This window comes from Homarus americanus, unplaced genomic scaffold, assembly GCF_018991925.1.
Source record: "Homarus americanus isolate GMGI-L3 unplaced genomic scaffold, GMGI_Hamer_2.0 scaffold3161, whole genome shotgun sequence".
NCBI lineage: Eukaryota > Metazoa > Arthropoda > Malacostraca > Decapoda > Nephropidae > Homarus > Homarus americanus.
Window position 1 is genome coordinate 34,408 of NW_024728228.1, and position 25,602 is coordinate 60,009.

At 43.8% G+C, this 25,602-nt stretch overlaps 1 non-coding gene across 1 annotated transcript; it reads left to right on the forward strand.

Moving 5' to 3' along the window:
• The first annotated feature begins 901 nt into the window (after positions 1-901).
• Trnaa-cgc lies at positions 902-978 on the forward strand. Its single transcript has one exon. It is a non-coding gene; the product is annotated as a tRNA-Ala (tRNA).
• The last annotated feature ends 24,624 nt before the right edge of the window (positions 979-25,602 follow it).

Below are 25,602 nucleotides of genomic sequence, written 5' to 3' on the forward strand. Positions count from 1 at the left end.
CACACCATCCTACAGTCATTACACCATCCCACAGTCATTACACCATCCAGTCACCACACCATCATTCTACAGTTACCACATCATCCTCAGTCACCACACCATCCTCTCAGTCAACACACACCATCCTCTCAGTTACTACACCATCCACTTGTCACCACACCATCCTACAGTCACCACACCATCTAACAGTCAACACACCATTCTACAGTCAACACACACCATCCCCTACAGTCACCACACCATCCTTCAGTCACCATACCATCCTACAGTTACACACCATCCTTCAGATCCTACAGTCAACACACCATCCTACAGTCAACACACCATCCTTAAGTCACCACACCATCCTTAAGTCACCACACCATCCTTAAGTCACCACACCATCCTTCAGTCACCACACCATCCTACAGTCACCACACCATCCTACAGTCACCACACCACCCTTAAGTCACCACACCATCCTACAGTCACCACACCATCTTTAAGTCACCATCCTATGTAATCACTTAATGGTCAATTTTTCATTTCAATTTCAATAGTTTATTCCTTGATGTCATTCCTTGTTCAATACATTCCCTTTGTCTCTCACCTCAACCATTCACCATTCCTTCACTTTCGCTTTTTTTCACCTTGTCACTACTTGGCACTCGACCTTTGACCCACCTGGAGTGCCTACCTGTCAAGAGGGGAGATGCCTCAGGTAGATACTTTGATCAATTAAGAGATGGAGGAGGGAAGAGGTGTTTATTTTTGTAAGTGTCTTGATTGAATGTTATTGTGTGAAAGGTGAGCTGTTGATTGATGTGTGTGTTTGTTTGTTTGTTTTTGCATGTGTGTTTAGGTGTGTGTGTGTGTGTGTGTGTGTGTGTGTGTGTGTGTGTGTTTAGGTGTATGTATAGGCGACCTATGGTGTAATGGTCAGCATGCTCGCCTCGCAAGCGAGTGGACCCGGGTTCGATCCCCGGGCTGGGTGAAACTATGGGCAAGTTTCTTTACGCCATTTGCCTCTGTCTACCCAGCAGTAATTGGGAACCTGGATGTTAATCGATTTGTGGATCGTATTCCGGGGTAATGGTTAGCCAGTGCAGTTGGCGAGTTGTCCGGTCTTCTCGGACTATTCCTTGACACTGGGTCATGCAGCTCGTTAACTCAGGGTGTGGTTGTTGTGTTGGCCACAGCTTCTACACCTTAAACAAATTCACTCCTCGGTGGCCCTTAGGGCGGCCATCCTCGTTACACGAGGGGCAACCATTATTAGGTGTATGTGTGTTTATGTACGACTATGTGTGGGATTTGTGTGTGGCTGTATGTGTGTTCAAGTGTATGTATATGTCTGTATATGTGTTTGTATGTGAATGTGTTTGTTTATTTGTTGATTGATGTTTATGTATGTGTATGTATGGTCAGGTGTATAATATGTGTTTGTTTATGAATGTATATATGAATTTCAGGTGGTTGTTTGTTGTTTATGTATATGTGTTCACGTATGCGATGTATGCGTGTTTGTGTTCAGGTGTATGTGTGAGTATTGTATGTATGTATACGTATGTTTGCTTGTTTACTTATTTATTGATTGATTATTATTATTATTTTTAATTATTAATAAACATTGTGGAATAGGTCATGGATGATAGCAGTACATTCTTCATCACTGTATTACCGTAACATATAGAGCGGGGGAAGAAGATGAGGGGGGGTAAGAGGGTGTGGGGAGGGGTAGGAGGGAGGGGGTGTGGAGGGTGATGGGAGGATGGTAGGGTGGGGTAGGGCGTGGGGGGAGGTAGGGTGGGGTAGGGCGTGTGGGGGGAGGGAGGGAGGGTGGGGGGGTGTTTACAGGAGTGAAGATGGTGTGTGTTGGGGGGTTGTCCTCTTTTTGTTATGGTGCTGTTTACAGTGGGTGAGTTTGTCTGTCTGGAACCGCCCTGTCTCTCTTATCCGTATATCCGTTTGTCTGTCCGTGGAACCGTCCTGTCTGTCTGTCACTTTGTCACATCCGTTTGTCTGTCTGGACCGCCCTGTCTGTCTCATCCATCTGTCTGTCTGGAGCCACCCTGTCTGTCTCATCCGTCTGTCTGTCTGGACCGCCCTGTCTGTCTGTTTGTGGTGCCGCCCTGTCTGTCATATCCGTCTGCCTGTGTGGAGCCGCCCTACATGCAGCCGCCCTATCATATCCGTCTGTGGAGCCGCCCTGTCTCCCATATCCATCTCTCTCTCTCTCTCTCTCTCTCTCTCTCTCTCTCTCTTGTATTATTTTCCCACCACTCCTAGACGTCATCTTCACCAGGTGCTTATAAACATCACCTCACCTATTATATTACAACATGTGTACCTAATTTAATGATGCTCCCACTACCTACCTGTGATGATCCAGGTAACAGCTGCTAATTAGCTTGACACACCGCAACACAATGGGGACTAGCTACTTCCTCTGTCTGTAGGTGTGGGAACGTCTCACTTACGCGGCGGTACACACAAGGATTCTCTGAGGTACGGTACGCTATGCTGCAGGTGTGGGAACGTAATTAATTGTCTCTGTTAAGCTGCTGTACACACACATGCATTCTCTAAGCATCGTACGCTTATTATTACTCTTAAGGTGTGAACACGTAGGTACAGTACTTTGTCTTATTGAAGAAGAGATAGAAGGAAAGAGAGAGAAATAGGAGAGAAGGTAAGATAGGAGAGAGAAGGAGAGAGAAGGAGAGAGAGCATCCCATTATCTCAAAGGACATTACAGTACGATGATGCGAGGACATCCGTGATTGACTCTTAAGTTCGTACGTGAAATTTTACACTTAACTAGGACTGTGGTAACTCGTGTAAGAGACTTAGGTTACGACACAATGATGGATTCTCAAGGGTTCTTATGATGAGTTTATTTATTTTTTATTATAACTTAAAGTATAGGACGCATCTAATTCCCTTTATTTCCACGATACGACATTGATTTAGTATATACACGTCCTATAGGCATTGACGGACGCGTATATAAATCTGGGGAGGAAATATATAGTTTGTCAGAGGCTTAGGAAAATTTTGTCAGTGGTTCAAAGTTGCTATGATACTGTGTGTGTGAGTGTGTGTGTGTGTGTGTGTGTAGTAGTAGTAGTAGTAGTGGTGGTTGTGGTAGTAGTAGTGGTAGTAAGTGTGAGTGGGTGGATGGATGGATAAAGTTGAGATTGATTGAGATAAAAGAATAGACTAAGGAAGTAAATGAATAAATAAGTGGGTCAATAAGGGTAGGTGGATAATCCTACCAAGCTTAATAGAGAGACAGATGGATAGTCTTAAGTTAAGTGGATAAGTATATGTGGATAAGTATATGAATGAACAAACAACTAGATGGATGTAGGGATAAGATCAAAGAAACTTAACCTAGCTACCTGTGTCATGGTGGCCGTAACGGGACCTTTGAGCGTCGTGCAACAGGTTAGCTCCGTCCACACCCGGGAGTCACCCAGCCAGCCGAGGCTCAGCTGTTGCACCCAGGGAACACTCGGTTAATTAATTCCGGCTCATGTAGTAGAGAAAAAAACCAGTAGATCACTTTTATATAACCTTTTGTGACTTATGGTGAGTACTTTGTGACAGAGAGAGGGGAAGGGGAGGGAAGAGAGAGGGGAAGGGAAGGGAAGAGAGGGGAGGGGAGAGAGAAATACATAGAGAGAGAGAGAGAGAGAGAGAGAGAGAGAGAGAGAGAGAGAGAGAGAGAGAGAGAATAAGAGAGAGAGACATTATCCCATTGACTTGTTTCTCATCAGTACCACTGTCTGCCCTTGGCGTGTGATCAACCAGACCATCACCACCACCACCACCACCACCACCTGAGGCAACCACTGTGTTAGTAGCTGGTAGACCCTGGAGGAAACTTGCCACCATCACTCACCGTCTACCACCAACCATGACTACCACCCACCACCACCAATCTCTTCCTACCCACTCACCTCCCACCCACCACCTCTACTCCACCACCTCCCACCCATTACCTCCACCCCACCCACCACCCCAACCCACCACCCACCACCCCACCCACCACCCCACCCACCACCCTCCCCACCCACCACCCCACCCACCACCCTCCCCACCCACCACCCTCCCACCCACCACCCCACCCACCACCCTGCACCCACCACCTCCCACCCACCACCTCCCACCCACCACCCCCACCCACCACCTCCCACCCACCACCTCCCCACCCACCACCCTCCCCACCCACCACCTCCCCACCCACCACCTCCCACCCACCACCTCCCACCCACCACCCTCCCACCCACCACACCTCCCACCACCACTCCCCACCACCACCTCCCCACTCCACCACACCTCCCACCCACCTCACCTCCCACCCACCACCTCCCACCCACCACCTCCCCACCCACCACCCCCACCCACCACCCCAACCCACCACCCCACCCCAACCCACCAACCCCACCCCACCACCCCACCACCCCACACCACCCCACCACCCCACCCACCACCCCACCCACCACTCCCACCCACCACCCCACCCACCACCTCCCCACCCACCACCCCACCCACCACCTTCCCCACCCACTCACCCCACCCAACACCCTCCCACCCACCACCTCTTACCCACCACCTCCCACCCACCACCTCCCACCCACCACCTCCCACCCACCACCTCCCACCCAACACCTCCCACCACCACCTCCACCCACCACCTCCCACCCACCTCACCCCCACCCACCACCTCCCCACCCACCACCTCCCACCCACCACCTCCCTAATACCACCACCCCAACCACCCCACCCCACCCACCCCCACACACCCCACCACCCCACCACCCCACCCACCACCCCACCCACACCACCCACCACCCCACCCACCACCCCACCCACCACCCCACCCACCACCCTCCCACCCACCACCCCACCCACCACCTCCCCACCCACCACCCTCCCCACCCACCACCTCCCACCCACCACCTCCCACCCACCACCTCCCCACCCACCACCTCCCCACCCACTCACCTCCCACCCACCACCTCCCCACCCACCACCTCTCTACCCACCACCTCCCACCCACTACCTCTTACCCACCACCTCCCACTCCACTACCTCCCACCCACCACCCCACCCACCACCCCACCCACACCTCCACCCACCACCCTCCCACCCACCACCTCCCTGCACTCCACCACCTCCCCACCACCACCTCCTCCCACCCACTCACCTCCCCACCACTCACCCCCAACGAGACCACCTCCCACCCACCACTCCCCACTCCACTCACTCCACCCACTACCCCACTCCACCACCTCCCACTCCACTACCTCCCACCCACCATTCTCACCCACCACTCCCACCCACTCCCCACCCACTACCTCCCACTCCACTCACACCTCCCACCCACTCACACCTCCCACCCACTGACTACTCCTACCCACTCCTCCTACCCACTGACCTCCTCATCTACACTACCATTTCACCACCACACACCACCACCATCGCACACACGACCCTGCCTGTGCATATCTCGTCACACCAGTCTCCTGTAACATGAAGATCGTTCTCTCTCTGATCATTTGTCTTCTCACTTGTCTTGATTACCTGCCTCTAATCTCCTGTCTTTGTTCACCTGTCTCTGATAACCTGTGTAATCACCTGTCACTTGATTACCTCTCTATGTTAACCTGTCATCATCTGTCTCTGATTACCTGCTTCTAATCACCTACCTCTTGATTACCTCTCTGATTACCTGTCGATATTCACCTGTCACTTGATTACCTGTATGTTCACCCGTCTCTGATTATGTCTTTAATCACCTGTCTGTATTCACCTGTCTATGTTCACCTGTCTCTGATTGCCTGTCTTTAATCACCTGTCTGTATTCACCTGTCTATATTCACCTGTCTATGTTCATCTGTCTCTGATTGTGGAAATAATTAAGAGATATGATTGTTGAGAAAGAATTTATTTGGAGAAGAGAAAACCTTTTTTTTTTCCTCTGGTAATTCTTAATATGTTTGTATTTGTTTGGTGAGCAAGAAAGAAAGCCGTGTGTTTGTTTGATTTGGTGTGTGTTTGTTTTTTGTTTGTTTGAGAGAAGAACCATATGTTAATTCCTGTTGTTTTTCCTTGTGTGTGTGAGAGTTTTAAAGTACCACCGATAAATAATTTGGCTTGAGAAAATACGTGTCAATTTCTTAAAGCCTTATTATATGTATTTTGTTGTTTGTTTTTATTTACGATTTTAGGTTCAAGAAAAAGATTTGATGTTTTATTTAATATATTTTTTGCGTATTCATTGTGTTTTTATTTCTTCTTATTATACAGGGTGTTGCATAAGTGCCATTATCGAGAACGATTTTATTAGTTTTGGTATTTATTCTCAGCAAAGTGAGTTATGCACCACCCTGTATATTAGTCACTTTAAATAGGCGAAACATTTGTGTGTTTTTTCATTTATTTTTGTTATTTTTTCTGGTTTGTTTTTACGTATCGGTGTTTTGCATTCAACGTTTTTATTTTTGCATTTTACGTTTTGTATACTGCGGTGTTTTACATTATACATATTTTTGTATTCTACGTTTTATTTGCATTCAACGTTTTATTTGCATTCAACGTTTTATTTGCATTCAATGTTTTATTTGCATTCAACGTTTTATTTGCATTCAACGTTTTATTTGCATTCAACGTTTTATTTGCATTCAACGTTTTATTTGCATTCAACGTTTTATTTGCATTCAACGTTTTATTTGCATTCAACGTTTAATTTGCATTCTACGTTTTATTTGCATTCAACGTTTTATCTTACTTTTTTATATTCTACGTTTTGCATTCTACATTTTTTGCATTCTACATATTTTTTGCATTTTACGCTTTGTATACTGCGGTGTTTTACATTATACATATTTTTGTATTCTACGTTTTATTTGCATTCAACGTTTTATTTGCATTCTACGTTTTATTTGCATTCAACCTTTATTTGCATTCAACGTTTTATTTGCATTCAACGTTTTATGCATTCTACGTTTTATTTGCATTCAACGTTTTATTTGCATTCAACGTTTATTTGCATTCAACGTTTTATTTGAATTTACGTTCTATGCATTCTACGTTTTATTTGCATTCAACGTTATATGCATTCTACGTTTTATTTGCATTCAACGTTTTATTTGCATTCAACGTCTTATTTGCATTCAACATTTTATTTGCATTCAACGTTTTATTTGCATTCAACGTTTTATTTGCATTCAACGATTTATTTGCATTCAACGTTTTATTTGTATTCTACACATTTTATATTCAACGTTTTTTTGTAGTTACGTTTTTTAATATAGGTCTTTTTAATTCACCTTTTTTTTCTCTTCTATTTTGTGTGTATCATTTAGCACAAGATCGACACGGTGTCTTGACTTGTGTTTAGCGGGTGGGGGTGAGAGGGTGTACACGGAGGCGGGGAGGGAGTGCTATTGGTCAACACGGTGAGTGAACGATGGTGTAAACAAACAAATGGTTGAGTGGTTTGGGTGGGGGTGGGTGGGAGGGTAGGGTGTGGGGTGGTGTGTGTGGGGTGGTGAGAGGGTGTGTGTGTGTTTGTGTGGGGGTGATGGGAGGGTGTGGGTGTGTGTTTGTGTGTGGGGAGTGGGTGGGAGTGTGTGTGTGTGTGGGGTGGTGAGAGGTGTGTGTGTTTGTGTGGGGGAGTGGAGGTGTGTGTGTGTGTGTTTGTGTGTGGGGAGTGGTGGGAGGGTGTGTGTGTGTGTGTGTGTGTGTGTGGTGGTGAGAGGGGGTGTGTGTGTGTGTGTGTGGGGTGGTGAGGGTGTTTGTGTGGGGGGTGATGGGAGGGTGTGTGTGTGTTTGTGTGTGTGGGGTGGTGGGAGGTGTGTGTGGGGTGGTGGGGTGTGTGTGTGGAGGGGGTGATGGGAGGGTGTGGCTGTGTGTTTGTGTGTGTGGTGGGAGGGGTGTGTGTGGGGGTGGTGGGGAGGGGGGGTGTGTGTGTGGGGGGGGGGGGGTTGTGTAGTAGTGATGGTGTGTGGGGGTGATGGGAGGGTGTGTGTGTGTTTGTGTGTGGGGTGGTGAGAGGGTGTGTGTGTTTGTGTGTGGGGGTGATGGGAGGGTGTGTGTTTGTGTGTGGGGGTTGTGGGAAGGTATGTATGTGTGAGAGAGAGGGGTGGGGGAGATTGGGTGTATGTGTGGGTGGGTGGATGAGTAGGTGAGTGCTTGTGTACATACATACATACATACATACATACATACATACATACATACATACCAAATAATGTATATATTAAACACTTCACAAAACCATCCCCTTACACAATACAAAAATAATATCAATTAAAATAAATAACGTCGAGTCAATATGCAATAAATTCACAGTGAAAGTATTTTATTGACTGACATAAAAAAATACAATTAAATCTCTTATCTGTTCTCTTGTTCTTCGTGGTATTTGTTTTTGTTCTTCTCTTTTGTTCTTCGTGGTATTTGTTTTTGTTCTTCTCTTTTGTTCTCCTTTGTGTTTGTTTTTTGTTCTTCATTCTGTTATGTCTTGTTGAATCTCTATTGACATCTAAACCATCTGTTCTTTTGTTATTCTTGTTATTTTCTCTTTGTTTTTGTCTTGTTTGTTCTCGTTTCTTTTGTTTTTGTTCTCTCTCTCTCTCTCTCTCTCTCTCTCTCTCTCTCTCTCTCTCTCTCTCTCTCTTATATTTAGTTATTTATTGTTTTTTTTATTTTAAATTTTTCTTTATTTATTTAATTTTCTTTATGTATATTCTTCCTCTCTCTTCATTATCTGTATTTCTCTTCTTTAATCTTCCTCTTCTTTTCTCTCTCTATCTTTTCACTTTGATTCTTTTACCTTTTCTTCTCCCTTCTTCAGTTTATTCCTTCCTCCTCTTCCTCCCCCTTTCCCTCACACTCTTCTACCTAACTTCCACTTTCTCCTTTTCCTCCTCTTCTCCCTGTCTCCCTTCTCCCCCTCTTCTCCCTGTCTCCTTCTCCCCCTCTTCTCCCCCTCTTCTCCCTTCTCCCCTCTTCTCCCCCTCTTCTCCCTGTCTCCTTTCTCCCCTCTTCTCCTCCTCTTCTCCCTGTCTCCTTCTCCCCTCTTCTCCTCCTCTTCTCCCTGTCTCCCTTCTCCCCTCTTCTCCCCCTCTTCTCCCTGTCTCCCTTCTCCCCCTCTTCTCCTAACATCGTGCCCTCCTCCTGCTTTTCCCTCTCCCTCCCCACCTCCTTCTCCTCACAACCTGTACAGTCTTGATGGTTAACTATGAGTGTGTGTTGGATAGTACGGTAGTTCACTCCCCTTGTTAGTGAGGCAGTTCGACCATTCTACTTGTCTGGTGCTATGGTGTTGCTGATTGGCTTCGAGGTTTTCATATCGTAATGCTGATTGGCTCATAGGTTTTTGCATCTTACTGTTGATTGGCCTATTAGTTTCTTATATCTTGCCGTTGATTGGCTCCTAGTTTTCCACGTCTCCTTGTTAATAAAATTGGATGTTTCTTATTGGTTCAGACATTCACATCTTGATGCGATTTGGCTCTTTGGATTACTTGCATTATTTCCGATTGGTGGATATTTAGCCCAGGTAGAACCCAAGCTTAAGCTGAAGGTATAGAAATCAAGCTTAATTTATGGAAGGCTAAAGGTGGAAATTAAGATATATTTGGGAAACTTAGGTGTTAAACCAAGCTTAATTTATTGAAGACTAAAGTATAAAGAAATCAAGTTGAATATACGGAAGCTGAAGGTATAGAAATCAAGCTTAATTTTACGAGATGTCAGCTAGACTTATGAAAATTCAGGTTTAATTTGAGGACACCAATACAAGTTATGGAAATAAGCTTAAGTCAAAGAAACCTAACGTAAATATGCCAAGACTTGATCTAAAATTAACCAAGGCTGAGAAAATAAATATATAAATAAAAGAACAGAAAAAAAAAGCAGTGGTTGAGAAGCAGTAAGTGACAGGGGTATAAAGAATACACGTGGCAACACCGGATTATCTTGTTTACCTGTTAGATGTGGCAGGGTCGAGTCCAGTGTTTACAGGTCTACAGATCGTGGCCAACCCGCGCTAGTTGTGGCTCTACAAACTTCCCTCAAATACTAAAGTCCTACAGCTATTGTGAGGCCAATTTTCTAGGGCTGTTGTGTAAAAAAAAAAAAAGACCCCCAAAGACCTGAATCCCTCCGGCCCCCAGAAAAACACTCTTGTTCTTAAAAAGGTCTTTGGTCTTAGAGACACAACCGCCGTAAGTGTTACCAAAACAAAAAAAGAGAATGAGAAGTATTACCAGCGAGGACGGTTTATATATATTTTTCTTTTATATTTTTTCTCACTGTTTGTTAAGCCGTCTCCCCCTTTCTCCCCTCTACCCCACCCCCTAAACCCCTTTCCCCCACCCCTCCGCCCCCCTCCCCTTTACCCCTCTTTTTTTTTAAGCAAAGGATTTTTCTGTTTCATGTTACGGAAGTCTATGACTGCGTTTGTTTTTCCTCTTTCGTGTTGTCCATGTTTGTCTGCCCTGATTTTGTTCTGTTCGTTGTCGTCTGCATGGAAGTACTTATAGGGAAACCTTGGGATAATATTATTATTATTAGTTTATTCATGTTAAAAAGTCAGATATGAATCTCTCTCTCTCTCTCTCTCTCTCTCTCTCTCTCCTCTGTGTTGTCTAATGGTAGACCCTGCTGCCATATGGCATCACAAAAATTGTGACCAAGTCCCAGGTTGCTGACCTGACTTTCTGCCTCATTTACACACAATTGCAGGGTCTCGGTTGTTCCTCTCACCATTGACAACACAACATACATTTATCATTTATCATACAATTTTGTTTTTCAATTTGTTTATTATTTATTTATTTTTTTGTATTTATAATTTTTAGATATTATTATTATTATTATTATTATTATTATTATTATTATTATTATTATTATTATTATTATTATTATTATTATTATTATTTTTTCGCCTCCCAGGCTCCGATGTGGGTCAGTGACCTGTGCTTAGGTGACCAATGCCCGAAAGTATATATATATATATATATATATATATATATATATATATATATATATATATATATATATATATATATATATATATATATATTCACTTTTCTCAAAATACACAAACTGTACTGTAACAAAAAAATGATATTAAAACAAGACACAAGTTTTAATCACGGTATAAAGTTATGTTGTTCATGTTTACTTTTAATTCCTCAGAAACTTCGCCGAGAAAATGTGTACAAAAGAAAGGATCACTTGAAGATTAGACACCCCTGATTATTTCACCTAAATATTAATTACTCCAACTTAACCGAACCTAACGCTAACTTCACCAGACGTTAACCTAATTAAACCTAACCTAACCCAATATTAAACCTAAAATAACCCAACAACGCTAACCTACCCTATCGCCTACTTAATATATTCTAACGCTGAAATAACTAAACGCTAACTTAAATTAACGCTAACCTAACCTAACCTTACTCCCTCCCCCAGGTAGCGTTAGGGGGTAAACTAAGCTGGGTTGTAATCTTCAGGTGACCCAGACAAGACTCCTCCCCCCAAATTTTAATACTATAGAAGAAAAGTTTCATTAATGTGTTGTCAGGAAGATTCTCTCCCCTTTGGCAGCCGCTGGTGAGATTTTAATTAATCTTGTCAAGGAAGGAGAGTTTTAATACGACTTGGGTGTGGTCCTGAAGGTGTGGGCGTGGCACGGAGGAGGTGGGCGTGGTTTAGTATGTTGTGGGCGTGGCTCTGAAGATGTGGCTGTGGTCCTTAGGAGGTGCGCGTGGCGCTTAAGGTGTGGCTGTGGCGCTGAGGAGATGGATGGAGCTTAGAGAAGTTGGGTGTGGCCCTGAGGAGATGGGTGTGGCCCTGAGGAGATGGGCGTGGCGCTGAGGAGGTGGGCGTGGCGCTGAGAAGTCGAGGGCGTGAGGCGAGAGGGGCGACATGATAGAGGTGTATAAGTGGAAGGCAGGGGCTAAACAAAGGGACATTACAAAGGTACTCAAACTATCCAACCAGGAGCGAACTCGTAACAATGGTTTTAAATTAGACAAATTTAGATTTAGGCGTGAAATAGGTAAACACTGGTTTGGAAACAGAGTAGTGGATGAATGGAACAAGTTACCAAATATCATCATTAACTCGAATACGCTGAATAGCTTCAAACATAGGTTGGTGCTCATATGAGCAATAGGGGTTGGGTGTAAACGGGACTGCCCAGTATGGGCCAATAGGCCCACTGCAGTTTCCTCCATTCTTATGTTCTTATGTTCTTATGTGTGCCCTGAGGAGATGGGTGTATGAGGAGATGGGTGTGGCGCTGAGGAGATGGGTGTGGCTTTGATAAGTCGGGTGTGGCCCTGAGGAGATGGGCGTGGCGCTGAGGAGGTAGGCGTGGCACTTAAGGTGTGGGTGTGGCGCTGCGATGATGGATGGGGCTTTGAGAGGTGGGCGTGTTGTGAGAAGGTGGGCGTGGTGCTGATAAGTTGGGCGTGGTACTGAGGAGGTGGGCGTGGTGTTGAGAAGGTGGGCGTGGTGTTGAAGTTGGGCGTGGTGTTGAGAAGGTGGGCGTGGTGCTGAGGAGGTGGGCGTGGTGCTGATAAGTTGGGCGATAAGTTGGGCGTGGTGCTGAGGAGGTGGGCGTGGTGTTGAGAAGGTGGGTGTGGTGTTGAGAAGGTGGGCGTGGTTAAATATGACGTGGGTGTAGCTCCGTAGGTAAACAACAATGTAAACAAAACAGTCCACCTCGTGCGGTATAACGTAAACCAAATCCTACACTCAAGACGACGTAAAATTTTCCCAAATTCTACTCAAGAGCTCCATAACCAACTTCAGGTTTTCATTCTCACAAAAAAAAAACCCAGAAATAAAAGCTCAAAAAAGACATGATGTACTCCATAAAAGTCCCCCAACAGTAACGAGACAAAAGACCTAACTACAGTATTCAATTGACGAAAGACCTTAAAAAAAATCCCACTACCACCTACAAAAGTTCTATCGTATTATTAAAAAAAAACTACAATTTCTCCCCCCAACAAAAGTCCACCTTACAAAATCAGACGAAAGACCCACCACCCCCTAAAAAAAAATCTCCACAAAGACCCTCTCAGGACCAGTACAAAAGACCTCAGTTATCCATTCAACAAAAGCCCACACGAAAATCTTACAAAAGACAAGAAAACCCTCTCAGTCACTGTACAAAAGACGACCTCAATTACTCACTCAACAAAAGCCCGCCATCCCACCACACACGACCACCACATACACTCTCACATACCTACCTTGGCAACAGTGAGTGTGTGTGGGGGTGTGGGAGGGGAAGGTTGTGAGAGATGGGGTGGGGCCTGGAGAGAGGGAAGGGGAAGAGTGGGGGTTGGGAGAGGAGTGAGGGGAAGAGGGGAAGGGTTGGGAGAGGAGAGAGAGGAAGAAGAGGGGAAAGGGAGGAGAAGGCTATGGGTGGATGGGGGAGAAGGAGAGGGGATGCAAGGGGTGAATGAGAGAAGAGGATCATAGAAGGGTGGAAGAGGAGAGCTGTAAGAGGTGAAGGAGAGAGAAGAGGGAGAATAAAGGTGCAGAAGAAGAATGGGTGGAGAGAAAATAGGAAGAGTAAGTGGTAGAGAAGGAGGAGGAAAAAGTAATAGAGAGAAGAATGGAATAAGGTGATGGAGAAGGAGGTTAGGTTAGATTAGGTTAAATCAGGTTAGGTCAGAATAGGTTAGGTCAAGTTAGGTTTAGGTCAAGTCAGTTTCGGTTAGGTTAGGTTAAGTTTACTCAGCTGTGTCAGAGGACCTATCATACAGACAGCAAAACAAACACACACACACACACACACACACACACACACACACACACACACACACACACACACACACACACACACACTATTACCATGCGTGTTTAGTGTCCTTCATTACAGGTGAGTCACTCAGGTACAGTAGTCAAGGTGGGTGAGGTGTGTCATGTTGCTTCACACCTCAAGTTAGGGTGTCACCGCTTCAGTGTGCTGGAGGTCATAACACTGTTTACATATTGTCTTTTATATACAGTATAAACCATGATAAAACTTTATAACCTGGACAAAATTATGGGGTGATATTTAACATTCCGTCTGTCTATCTGTCTGTCTGTCTGTCTGTCTGTCTGTCTGTCTGTCTGTCTGTCTCTGTCTGTCTCTGATAAATTTGATTCCCTCTGATGTCTTTCCCCTGACTGTGTGGATGGGTTTCAATTTGGGTGGTGAAGTGAATTATGAAGGGCTTCTTGCTTCAGTGAGGTGAGTGTTGTTGGTGTGGTGGTGTGAGGTGAGTGTTGTTGGTGTGGTAGTGTGAGGTGAGTGTTGTTGGTGTGGTGGTGTGAGGTGAGTGTTGTTGGTGTGGTGGTGTGAGGTGAGTGTTGTTGGTGTGGTAGTGTGAGGTGAGTATTGTTGGTGTGGTGGTGGGTGAGTGTTGTTGGTGTGGTAGTGTGGGGTGAGTGTTGTTGGTGTGGTGGTGTGAGGTGAGTGTTGTTGGTGTGGTGGTGTGGGGTGAGTGTTGTTGGTGTGGTAGTGTGAGGTGAGTGTTGTTTGTGTGGTAGTGTGAGGTGAGTGTTGTTGGTGTGGTAGTGTGAGGTGAGTGTTGTTGGTGTGGTAGTGTGAGGTGAGTGTTGTTGGTGTGGTGGTGTGAGGTGAGTGTTGTTGGTGTGGTAGTGTGAGGTGAGTGTTGTTGGTGTGGTGGTGTGAGGGTGAGTGTTGTTGGTGTGGTGGTGTGAGGTGAGTGTTGTTGGTGTGGTGGTGTGAGGTGAGTGTTGTTGGTGTGGTAGTGTGAGGTGAGTGTTGTGGTAGGGTGAGGTGAGTGTGTTGGTGGCTGTGGGTCGACCTTAACATGGATGCAGTGAGGTATTTTGCTCCTGAGAATTCACACACACACACACACACACACACACACACACACACACACACACATGTAAACACTCAGCCATTTTGGGTTATTTTACCAGCAATATTCTTCAACTCAGAAAACCTTTGACCTCAGTCTTACAAATGGGAGGAATTTGCAAGTCGACCCCCACACCCTTGACCCCCTACTTCTGTCAGCTTAAACTTGCTTCGGCAGTACATATACGAGCCTGGCACTTGACATTATTAGGGACCTGCCACGCTTTGCCATAAACAGATAAATTGTACCGGGAATTTTCCCCCCCCCCACACACTCATCATTCTGTCACTTTATGTAACTTGCAGACAAAACCCATGACCCTTCAGTCTTTTACGCCCTTAATGCATAAGTCACAAAGGGAAGCATGAACTACGCATGCTTCCCAGATGGGCGCTGTAAACGCTTTTGCTCTTTACCTCGCACAGGATGACAAGGGGGTGCCCAATAAACTAGCCACCTCGGGGGCAAATAAAAAAAAACCCTTATCAGCTCATCCCGTCCCCCGTCAGCTTAAACCAACCTTATTAGCTTATCCCCCTCCTCCCCCGTCAGCTTAAACCCTCCTCATCAGCTTATCCCCTCCTTCCTCCGTCAGTTTAAACCCCCTCCTCAGTTCCCCTCCTTCCTTCCCGTCAGCTTAAACCTCCCTCATCAGCTTATCCACTCCTTCCTCTGTCAGTTTAAACCCCCTCCTCAGTTCCCCTCCTTCCTTCCCGTCAGCTTAAACCCTCCTCATCAGTTCCCCTCCTCCCCTCCTTTCAGCTTAAACACTCACGGAAAAGCCCCAATTTTTGCTCTCGTAATAATGGGGGAATTGATGAATGTTCCCCTTGACCCGTGAATGAGTGAGTGAGTGAGTGAGTGAGTGAGTGGGTGAATGAGTGAGTGAGTGAGTGAGTGAGTGAATGTGTGAGTGAGTGAGTGAGTGAGTGAGTGAGTGAGTGAGTGAGTGAGTGAGTGAGTGAGTGAGTGAGTGAGTGAGTGAGTGTGTGTGTGAGTGAGTGAGTGCTATTCAGGTCAGGTCCAAAATTATTAAGTGTGGTGAGTCAGTCATAAGTGTGAGTCAGTGAGTATTAGTATTTTGTAAAGACGTGAGTTGAAGAAGATGGATGAGTAAGATGAATAAGTGAGTCATATGTCGTATAAAATTGAGACCCATGGTGGTTGGGTGAGTCAGTGAGTAATATCGTGCGTAAAACCGTGAGTCAGGAAGGGTTGATAAATCAGAAAATGAGTCAGTGAGTCATATGTCGTATAAAATTGTGACTCATGGTAGTTGAGTGAGTCAGTTAGTAATATCGTACGTACAACCGTGAGTCAGGAAGGGTAGGCGAGTTAGAAAAATGAGTCAGTGAGTCATATGTCGTATAAAATTGTAACTCATGGTGGTTGGGTGAATCAGTGAGTCAGTTAAAATTGACTGGCTTGAGTAACGACACAAAACTTAAAATTACAAAATGGTGTTGAAAATACTTTGAGACTTGAGTTTATCTTAAAGTGGGGGAAAATCACTTGAGAATCTATCTGTTGTGTCGTAACTTGAGAGTCAGAATCGTACTCTCATTTCCAGTTGCGAGAAAAAATTATCTTACGGTAAATCCATCTCTGTGTCGTAATTTAAATGGGTCAGTCAGACGCTGTCGCCATTTAACAGATAAGAAATAACGTAAGAACCTTTGTGAATTTATCTTTTACGTTGTAACTTTAATGAGACAGATAAGATCGTTCTCACACTTTCCATTTTACGAGACAAAAATTACTTACGGATTGTTTTTTAATCCATCTTTAAGTCGTAACTTAAATGAACTTGATAGAGTCGTTTTAACATTTATAGTTACGAGAAAAAATAACTTTGGGACCTTTGTGATATAGTAACTTAGTGAATCAAATAAAATGATCACTTATGAGGAGAAAATTATAATCATACGAACCTTTGTGAAACACCTTGGTCCCGATTTTTATCACCTGTTGGTCAGAACTTGAAGAACCTGACCTATAATTCTATAAATGGTAAGTTCATTGTATTCCTTGACCCCTGACCCCACCCAGGCTGACCCCACTCTCTTCTTGTTGACTCGTGTGGGAGGGAGGACGAGTTTCTGGAGGTCACTGAAGTATAATGAGGTGGGGAGGGGGAGGGGAGGGGGAGGTTGGTGAGAGGGGTGAGGGAGCGAGGAGTGGGGTATTTTAATGTTTGTTTAAGGTGTGGTTAATGTTATTTATTTAATGATTTATTTCTCTCTCTCTCTCTCTCATTAATTCCTAAACTGTTATCATGTTACATTTGTTTTGTTCTGCGTTTTTTTTTACATTTCCTGAGACCCATTGTTATTATCTTTGCTTTGTTCCGTTTTATTTCTTTTCTTTCAATTTCCTTCATGTTTTTTCCCTTTTTTTTTCTTTTTTTTTCAATCTTTTATCTTTCTCTTTCAGGTGGATTTTTTTTCTTTCTTACGCCATTCTTCATTTTTGAGTCGATCTCCTTGACACTCGGTACACACACACACACACACCACATTGCACATTACAGAGACGTGTGTGTGTGTGTGTGTGTGTGTGTGTGTGTGTGTGTGTGTGTGTGTGTGTGTGTGATATCTTTCTACTTATTTGCCTTTTCTCTGTTTTCGTGCCCCTGTCTGTCTGTCTGTCTGTCTGTCTGTCTGTCTCTATTTTCATTAGGCCTGACATAAGTTCTCTTAATAAATGACTTTTGAATTAACTAACGGGAAACCCCGATATAACGGACTTCTCTCTCCATATAATCCGTTAGATGGAGGTTTCACATCTAACGGACCCTCGATATAACGGACTTTCATCTTTATATAGTTCATTTAATGGAGGTTTCACATCTAACGGACCCTCGATATAACGGACTTTCATCTTTATATTGTCCGTTAAACAGCCTGGAGGACATCATTAGTGGACAGGTATGATTATGTAACACACCTTGTCCGAGTTATACGTTAATTATTTATTACATTGAATTTTATTTTGTTAATTGTCTATGTTAACTAACCTTATGTTAACTCTCGTTGTTAACTATACTTTATGTTAACTGTGTCTTACGTTCACTTAGATATATATTAATATTTTCTGTAATTAAAATATATTCTCCTTAAGTGTCATATATTTTAATTATTCATTTATTATTATGTTTATTCTTATGTCCTATTTTTTATTGTATTATTCATGTTTATCTACGTTATTGTTTGGAATTTATTTATATTTTCTATTTCTCATCTATCCACTTTTATTCGCTTTTATGCTAATTCCTGTTTATTATTGTCTATTTTCCTTTTGCACAGTGTTTATTCTTGTGTATTGTAATTCTTCTATTTTTTGTTTCTACAACCTTTATTCCTGTGTTTGTTAATTCTTGTTATTGATTAGGTTAATGGTATGTTATTTGTGTCGTATATGTGTTATTAACTGTTCTTCAGGTGTATGTTAATTATTTATTTTCTCTTCTTCCTCTTTTATTTCTGAATATGTTAATTATTCATTTTCTCTAATTCCATTTTTATTCCCATGTACACTAATTCTTCTTGTCTTGTTTTCCCTTTTTCCCTTTTTTCCATTTTCGCTTTTTTCCTTTCTTCCATTTTTTCCTTTTTCCCTTTTTTTCCTTTCTTCCATTTTTTCCTTTTTTCCTTTCTTCCTTTTTTCCTTTCTTCCATTTTTTCCTTTTCCCTTTTTTCCTTTCTTCCATTTTTTCCTTTTTTCCTTTTCCCTTTTTTCCTTTCTTCCATTTTTTCCTTTTTTCCTTTCCCCTTTTTTCCTTTCTTCCCTTTTTTCCTTTTTCCCTTTTTTTCCTTTCTTCCCTTTTTATTCCCATGTATAGCCTACTAATTCTTCTTTTTCCCTTTTTTCCCTTCTTCCATTTTTATTCCCGTCTTTATTAATTCTTCCTTTTTTTCCCCCTTCAACAGATGGGACAAAATGGATGAAAACCAACCCATCCCCGGCCAGCGTGACCCCCAGAGGCACCGAGGCATCTTCGTTGTCCAACTTGAGGTCAGTTTCCGTCCTACTGTCGATCGATCACATGTACTAGTGTCAGTTACTGCTCTACACTGTCGCCTTTTAATGTTGATTGATCGCTCGGTAGGATTTAGTTATCGTCCGAATGTCGATCAATTGAACCAAAAAAACATAATTTTTGATTTTTTATTATTATTTAAAGCTTCATGTCTGATTTTTTTTTCCTTCATAATTTGTTTTGTAATTTTGTAAAAGTTTCGACAGTTTCATTAATGTGTGTGTGTGTGTGTGTGTGTGTGTGTGTGTGTGTGTGTGTGTGTGTGTGTGTGTGATATAAGTGTTCAGCAGCTGTGTGGTGGTGCCCTTTGTTCATTGTTCATTTTGTGAACTTCTCATTGTTGTCATTGTGATATGATTGGCTATTCGTTGTGGGCTGAACATGTGTTTTGGCGCTGTTATTAAAGGAGTGATTATGTGTTTATTTTTCTTGGTAAGTTACTGAACGAATGAGAGAGAGAGAGAGAGAGAGCGAAAGAGAGAGAGAGAGAGAGAGAGAGAGAGAGAGAGAGAGAGACGCTTGCTTGAGCTCACACACACACCCACACACCCACACACACACACACACACGGGAATATATATACAGTAAAGAAACAAAAACGCAAACACTCACCACACCTTTATATAGCCACCACGACACAGACAGGTGAATGGTTCAAGGGCCAGTTATAGTCACAGGAGTCCTTTATATCTCTCGGTGTCTTATGGCCGAGGGATTTACAAAGGTGTTGAAGAGGAGCGATGAGTGTGTGTGGTGGTGGTGGTGTTTTATGTTGGGGGGGGGAAGGCCTCTATTGTGTTTAGTGGGGAGGGGGGTAGTGGGGAGAATGGGAGGTGTCTTTGTGGGAGAGAGAGAGATAGGGGGTGAGAGGAGGGGGGAGGGCCTCATTTGTAGAGGGGATGGGGAGGGGAGGGGAGGGGGGAGAGGGAGGAGGGCCTCTTTTGTGTAGGGAAGAGGGGGAGGGGGGTAGTGGGGAGAATGGGAGGGTGTCTTGTGTAGGGGAGAGAGATGGGTGGGTGAGAGGTAGAGGGGGAGGGAGGGCCTCATTTGTATGTAGGGGAGAGGGGATGGGTGGGGAGAGGGAGGAGGGCCTCTTTGTGTGTAGGGGAGAGGGGGAGGGGTGGGTAGTGGGGGAGAATGGGAGGTGTCTTTTGTGTGTAGGGAGAGATGGGTGGGTGAGAGGTAGGGGGAGGCCTCATTTGTATGTAGGGGGAGAGGGGGATGGGGAGAGGGAGGGGAGGGCCTCTTTGTGTGTTGGAGGGGATGGTATTGAAGGGAGGAAGACGTAATGTGTGTTGGGGTGGGCGGGGAGGGCCTATATGGTGGTGGGTAGAGGTGGTAGGTGGGGTGGGGGAGGGTCATGACTCATTTGGTGGGAGGAAAGAGAGAGGCAGAGGAGGATGACCTCTTGATTGTTTGGGGGTGTGTGTAGGGGAGGGTGTGTGGATGTGGGGTGTGGATAGGAAGTGTGTGGGGTGCTGTGTTTTGTTGATTGGAGGCGGGAGGGAGGAGGAGGGTGTGTGTGTGTGTGTGTGTGTGTGTGTGTGTGACAAAGGCTACCCAAACATGTGTGTGTATTTGTGGGTCGGGTTACAAATTAAAGGAGGTCTGTTGGGGTACACACACATACACTACAGAGAGAGAGAGAGAGAGAGAGAGAGAGAGAGAGAGAGAGAGAGAGAGAGTGCTGAGTAAACCATCATGAGTTTTTTGTGTTCTTTTTTTTTAATAATAATTTTTTTTTGGCTTCCGTATCTTACTGGAAGTTACTTTTGTATGTATTGATTATTCCCGGTGATAAAGTAGCCACTGAAATGTTTACGACGAACTATAGATGTTCATTTGAAAGTGTGTGTACAAATTCCATCTTACGGTGGTCTCTTAATGGGGAATGTTTACATGTTTGTCCTTGTTTACTGCGGCCTAAAAGTTGTTTATAAATTTTGTCTGTTTTATATTGTCTTAGCCAAGTGTGTGTGTGTGTGTGTGTGTGTGTGTGTGTGTGTGTGTGTGTGTGTGTGTGTGTGTAAAGAGCCAGCTGAGAGCCACTTGGTATGAATGGCAAGTGGGACAGAAGAAGCGAGTGTGTAGAGGAGAACCAGGTGAGAGGCAGGTGAGATGAATGGATGAGGAGAGAGAGAGAGAGAGAGAGAGAGAGAGAGAGGGGGGGGGGATTTAGATTTCTTAAAGGTAAGGGGAAAATAATTGCCTTTAAGTGAATATGATCTTTAATTAAGGGGAAAGTGACCGTTTTTCAGTGAGTTGGACCTTTAAATTTAGGTAAAAAAGTTATATTTTTATTTAATCCTTATACAAGTATGAATTTGTCCAATATGAATTTGTCCAATATGAATTTGTCCAATCATTTTCTACCACCAGTATGAGACAAATCAGTTATAATCATGTTGTGGTAATATGATTTTGTCCAGAATTTATGATATACCAGAATGATTATTTTACTTTTGTTATATTTCACTAGAATGATTTTTATCTTATGTCGTATGTGTATGATTTTGTCCAGGTATCATCATTACAGGAGTATGATTTTGTTCATCTATGTTATACCATGATTGTCCAGTTATCTTGTTATAGCAGTATGATAAACGTGCGGGAACTGGTGTGCTGGTATAATTTTGTTCTATTGTAATATTATAGTAAAATGTTATAGACCAGAAGAATGATTTTGTCCACTTGTTATGTAGATTTATACCTGTTTTGTCCACTTCTCATGTTATACTAGAATGATAATTACCGCTAGAACGATCGTGTTCGCCTATCATGCTATTGTAGAATGATATTGTTCACTTGTCATGATATACCAGAATGATATCCTCCACGTGTAGAATGATACTGACCGCTAGAATGACATTGCCCCATTCTATCATGTTGTGCTAAAATAATTTGTTCATTCATTATACTATTGTCACACACTGAAAGCATTGTCCATTCACACCTGTAATTAAGTTCGTCAGGTAATATGCCTTTGTCCTATTGTTGAAAGCATTATAATTTTTTTTCCAGGTATTACTATATCGTCATCAGTATTTATCTGTATAACTATCTCTATGTGTATGTATTATGTATTTAGACACACTTGGTATACATAGGATACATCAGTGGTCATCCTCCATCAGATTGAAGGAGACATTAGAGGAACACGTCAACTCCGTCAGTAGTGGGCGGTTCCTTAAGTACCACCCAGCCGTCCAAGCCACCCGCAGCCGTACCAATAGCCAAGTCACCCGCAGCCGTAATTCTAGCCAAACCAACCGCAGCCGCAGTGGCACCCGCAATGCCACCCAGACCAACCATGGCTATTATGGAGAGCCTGATAGCGTCGATCTGGAGGCCGATACTGCCGCCCTCCAAGTGGTGAACCCGTGGGCGGCGCAGAGGAGGTGGGATAGGAGGGTGGTGGTGGTTGAGGTAAGATGGGGGGAGGGGGTAACCAGGTGTGTCTCGTCTACTACCACTACTACCACTACTACCACAATCAGTTGTCTACTACCACCATCAGTATGTCTCGTTTACTACCACCATCAGTTGTCTCGTCTACTACTACCATCAGTTATGTCTCGTCTACTACCACCACTACCACTACTACCACCATCAGTTGAGTCTCGTCTACTACCACCACTACCACTACTACCACCATCAGTTGTGTCTCGTCTACTACCACCACTACCACCATCAGTTTTGTCTCGTCTACTACCACCACTACCACACATCAGTTGTGTCTCGTCTACTACCACCACTACCACTACTACCACCATCAGTTTTGTCTCGTCTACTACCACCACTACCACCACCATCAGTTGTGTCTCGTCTACTACCACCATCCGTTGTCTCGTCTACTACCACCACTACCACTACTACCACCATCAGTTGTCTCTCGTCTACTACCACCATCAGTTGTGTCTCGTCTATCACTCAAATTTTCACTGCCAGTCTACTACTGTTCATCAGTTGTGTCTCGTCTACTAACTCACCCACTAATACCACCATCAGTTGAGTCTCGTCTACCACCACCTCCACTACCACTACTACCACCATCAGTTGTGTCTGCCCATCTACTACCACCACTACCACCATCAGTTTTGTCTCTGCCCTGCCACCACCACTGCACCACCACCATCAGTTGTGTCTCGTCTACTACCACCACTACCACTACTACCACCATCAGTTTGTCTGTCTACTACCACCACTACCACCACATCAGTTGTGTCTCTGTCTCCACTACCACCACTACCACTACTACCACCATCAGTTGTCTCTCGTCTACTACCACCATCAACTCTTGCTCCACTTCACGCCATCAGTTGTGTCTCGTCTACTACCACCATCAGTCAGGTTCAAGTCTACTACCACCACTACCACTACTACCACCATCAGTTGTCTTCGTCTACTACTCACAGTCTCCTCGTCTACCCATCAGTTGTGTCTTGCCCATACCACCATCAGTTAGGCCCGTCTATCATCACCATCAGTTGTGTCTCGTCTACTACCACCACTGAAGAAGTTCTACTACCACCATCAGTTGTGTCTCGTCTACTACCACCACTACCACTACTACCACCATCAGTTGTGTCTCGTCTACACCACCATCAGTTATGTCTCGTCTATTACCACCACTACCACCATCAGTTATGTCTCGTCTACTACCACCACTACCACCATCAGTTGTGTCTCGTCTACTACCACCACCACCACCATCAGGCTGAGTCTCGTCTACTACCACCATCAGTTAGTAGTCTACTACCACACCCACCAGTCATCATCACCACCATCACCACCACCAGTCATCATCACCACCATCACCACCACCAGTCATCATCACCACCATCACCAGCACCATCACCACTACCATCACAAGCACCACCACCACCACCATCACCAGCACCACCACCACTACCATCACCACCACCACCACCACCACCACTACCACCATCACCACTCTCATCATCACCACCACCACCATCACCAGCACCACCACCACTACCATCACCACTCTCATCATCACCACCATCACCAGCACCACCACCACTACCATCACCACTCTCATCATCATCACCATCACCACCACCACGATCACCACCTGTATCTGTAAATGAACATAATACATCACCATTAACCTTGAACAAATTACTATTATCATTTTTGTTCACACGTTTTAATCTATAAAGTGACGTCACACACAGATTATCTTAAAATATATCATATTTTTCGTATATTTTTCATAATTATACAACATATTAGACGTATATAATCTAGATAAAGTTGTCTGAAATAATAACACTCATTTACGCTAATTGACTGACTGTAAACTACCTGGTTAAGTCTTCATGAACCGTCCTTGTTATTGTTCACATTCTCCTGAGGCCTTACTTGAGAGGATGTTTTTATCTGTTTTTTTATTGAGTCGGACACAAACATTTCTTTATGGTAAACACGTCCCTTCAGGTTTGTGTCTGTCGTATTTATTTTTTTATGTTTTAATCTGTAAAATAACGCAAAAAAAAATGTGTAAATCTGGAGCTGGCGTTGTAGTGTAAATATGTTATTTGTTATGTATGATACCTGCGTGTGAGTTGTTGATGGTTAAAAGGTGTATAGTTTTATTATTACTATTATTATTATTATTGTTGTTATTATTTTTATTGTTGTTGTTGTTCATTGTATTATTATTATTAATATCATTATTATTATTATTGTTATTATTACATCATCCAATTCCAAGTATACAGAATGTAATTTTATAAACTGAAAATTCTAGTTAATAATTACACACATTAAATTCGCCACAAATGACCCATCATTTAATTTTTAGTCATTATTATTAATTGGTCAACTGTGTATCTATATAAAGGTACTGAATTAGTATGTTTGTGACTGTACAAAACCTGGTGAACATCGGCCAGCGTGAGGACAGGTGGGTACAGGTGAGGTGTAGTCTGCTGTGAGGGTTGGGTAATGTTCACAGGTGTTTGTTTAATTAAGATATATATACCTGTGTTACAGTGTATATTTGGTGTATACATGTCATTGGTCTTTCTCCATACACACACACAAATATATACACATATGCACATAAACACACATAAGATTAATAATAATAATGGAAGCCCCTCGAAATCGAGGATGGACGGCCCAAGGGCCTCCTCGGCGTCAATTTGTTAAGGTGTAGAAGCTGTCGTCAATACAACAACCACACCCCGAGTTAACGAGTTGCATGACCCAGTGTCAAGGAAGACCGGACAACTCGCCAACTGCACTGGCTAACCATTACCCCGGAATACGATCCGCAAATCGATTAACATTCAGGTTCCCAATTACTGCTGGGTAGTCAGAGGGAAATGGCGTAAAGAAACTTGCCCATAGTTTCACCCTGCCCGAGGATCGAACTCGGGTCCGCTCGCTTGCGAGGCGAGGATGCTGGCCATTAAACCACAAACACACATATCTAAAATTATTTCGGTATACACAGGTAAGTTACCACAATACCAAGCGGTAGGATGATCCATATATTGGTAACGTGTTTATATAATTTTTGCCTTGAACTTGTTTATTGTGAAGGTTAACATTATGGGCTGAACAAGACCGAAGTTCCTCTTGTGTTGACTGTGGTGTGTTGTTATTATTGTTGTTGTTGATACTACTGCT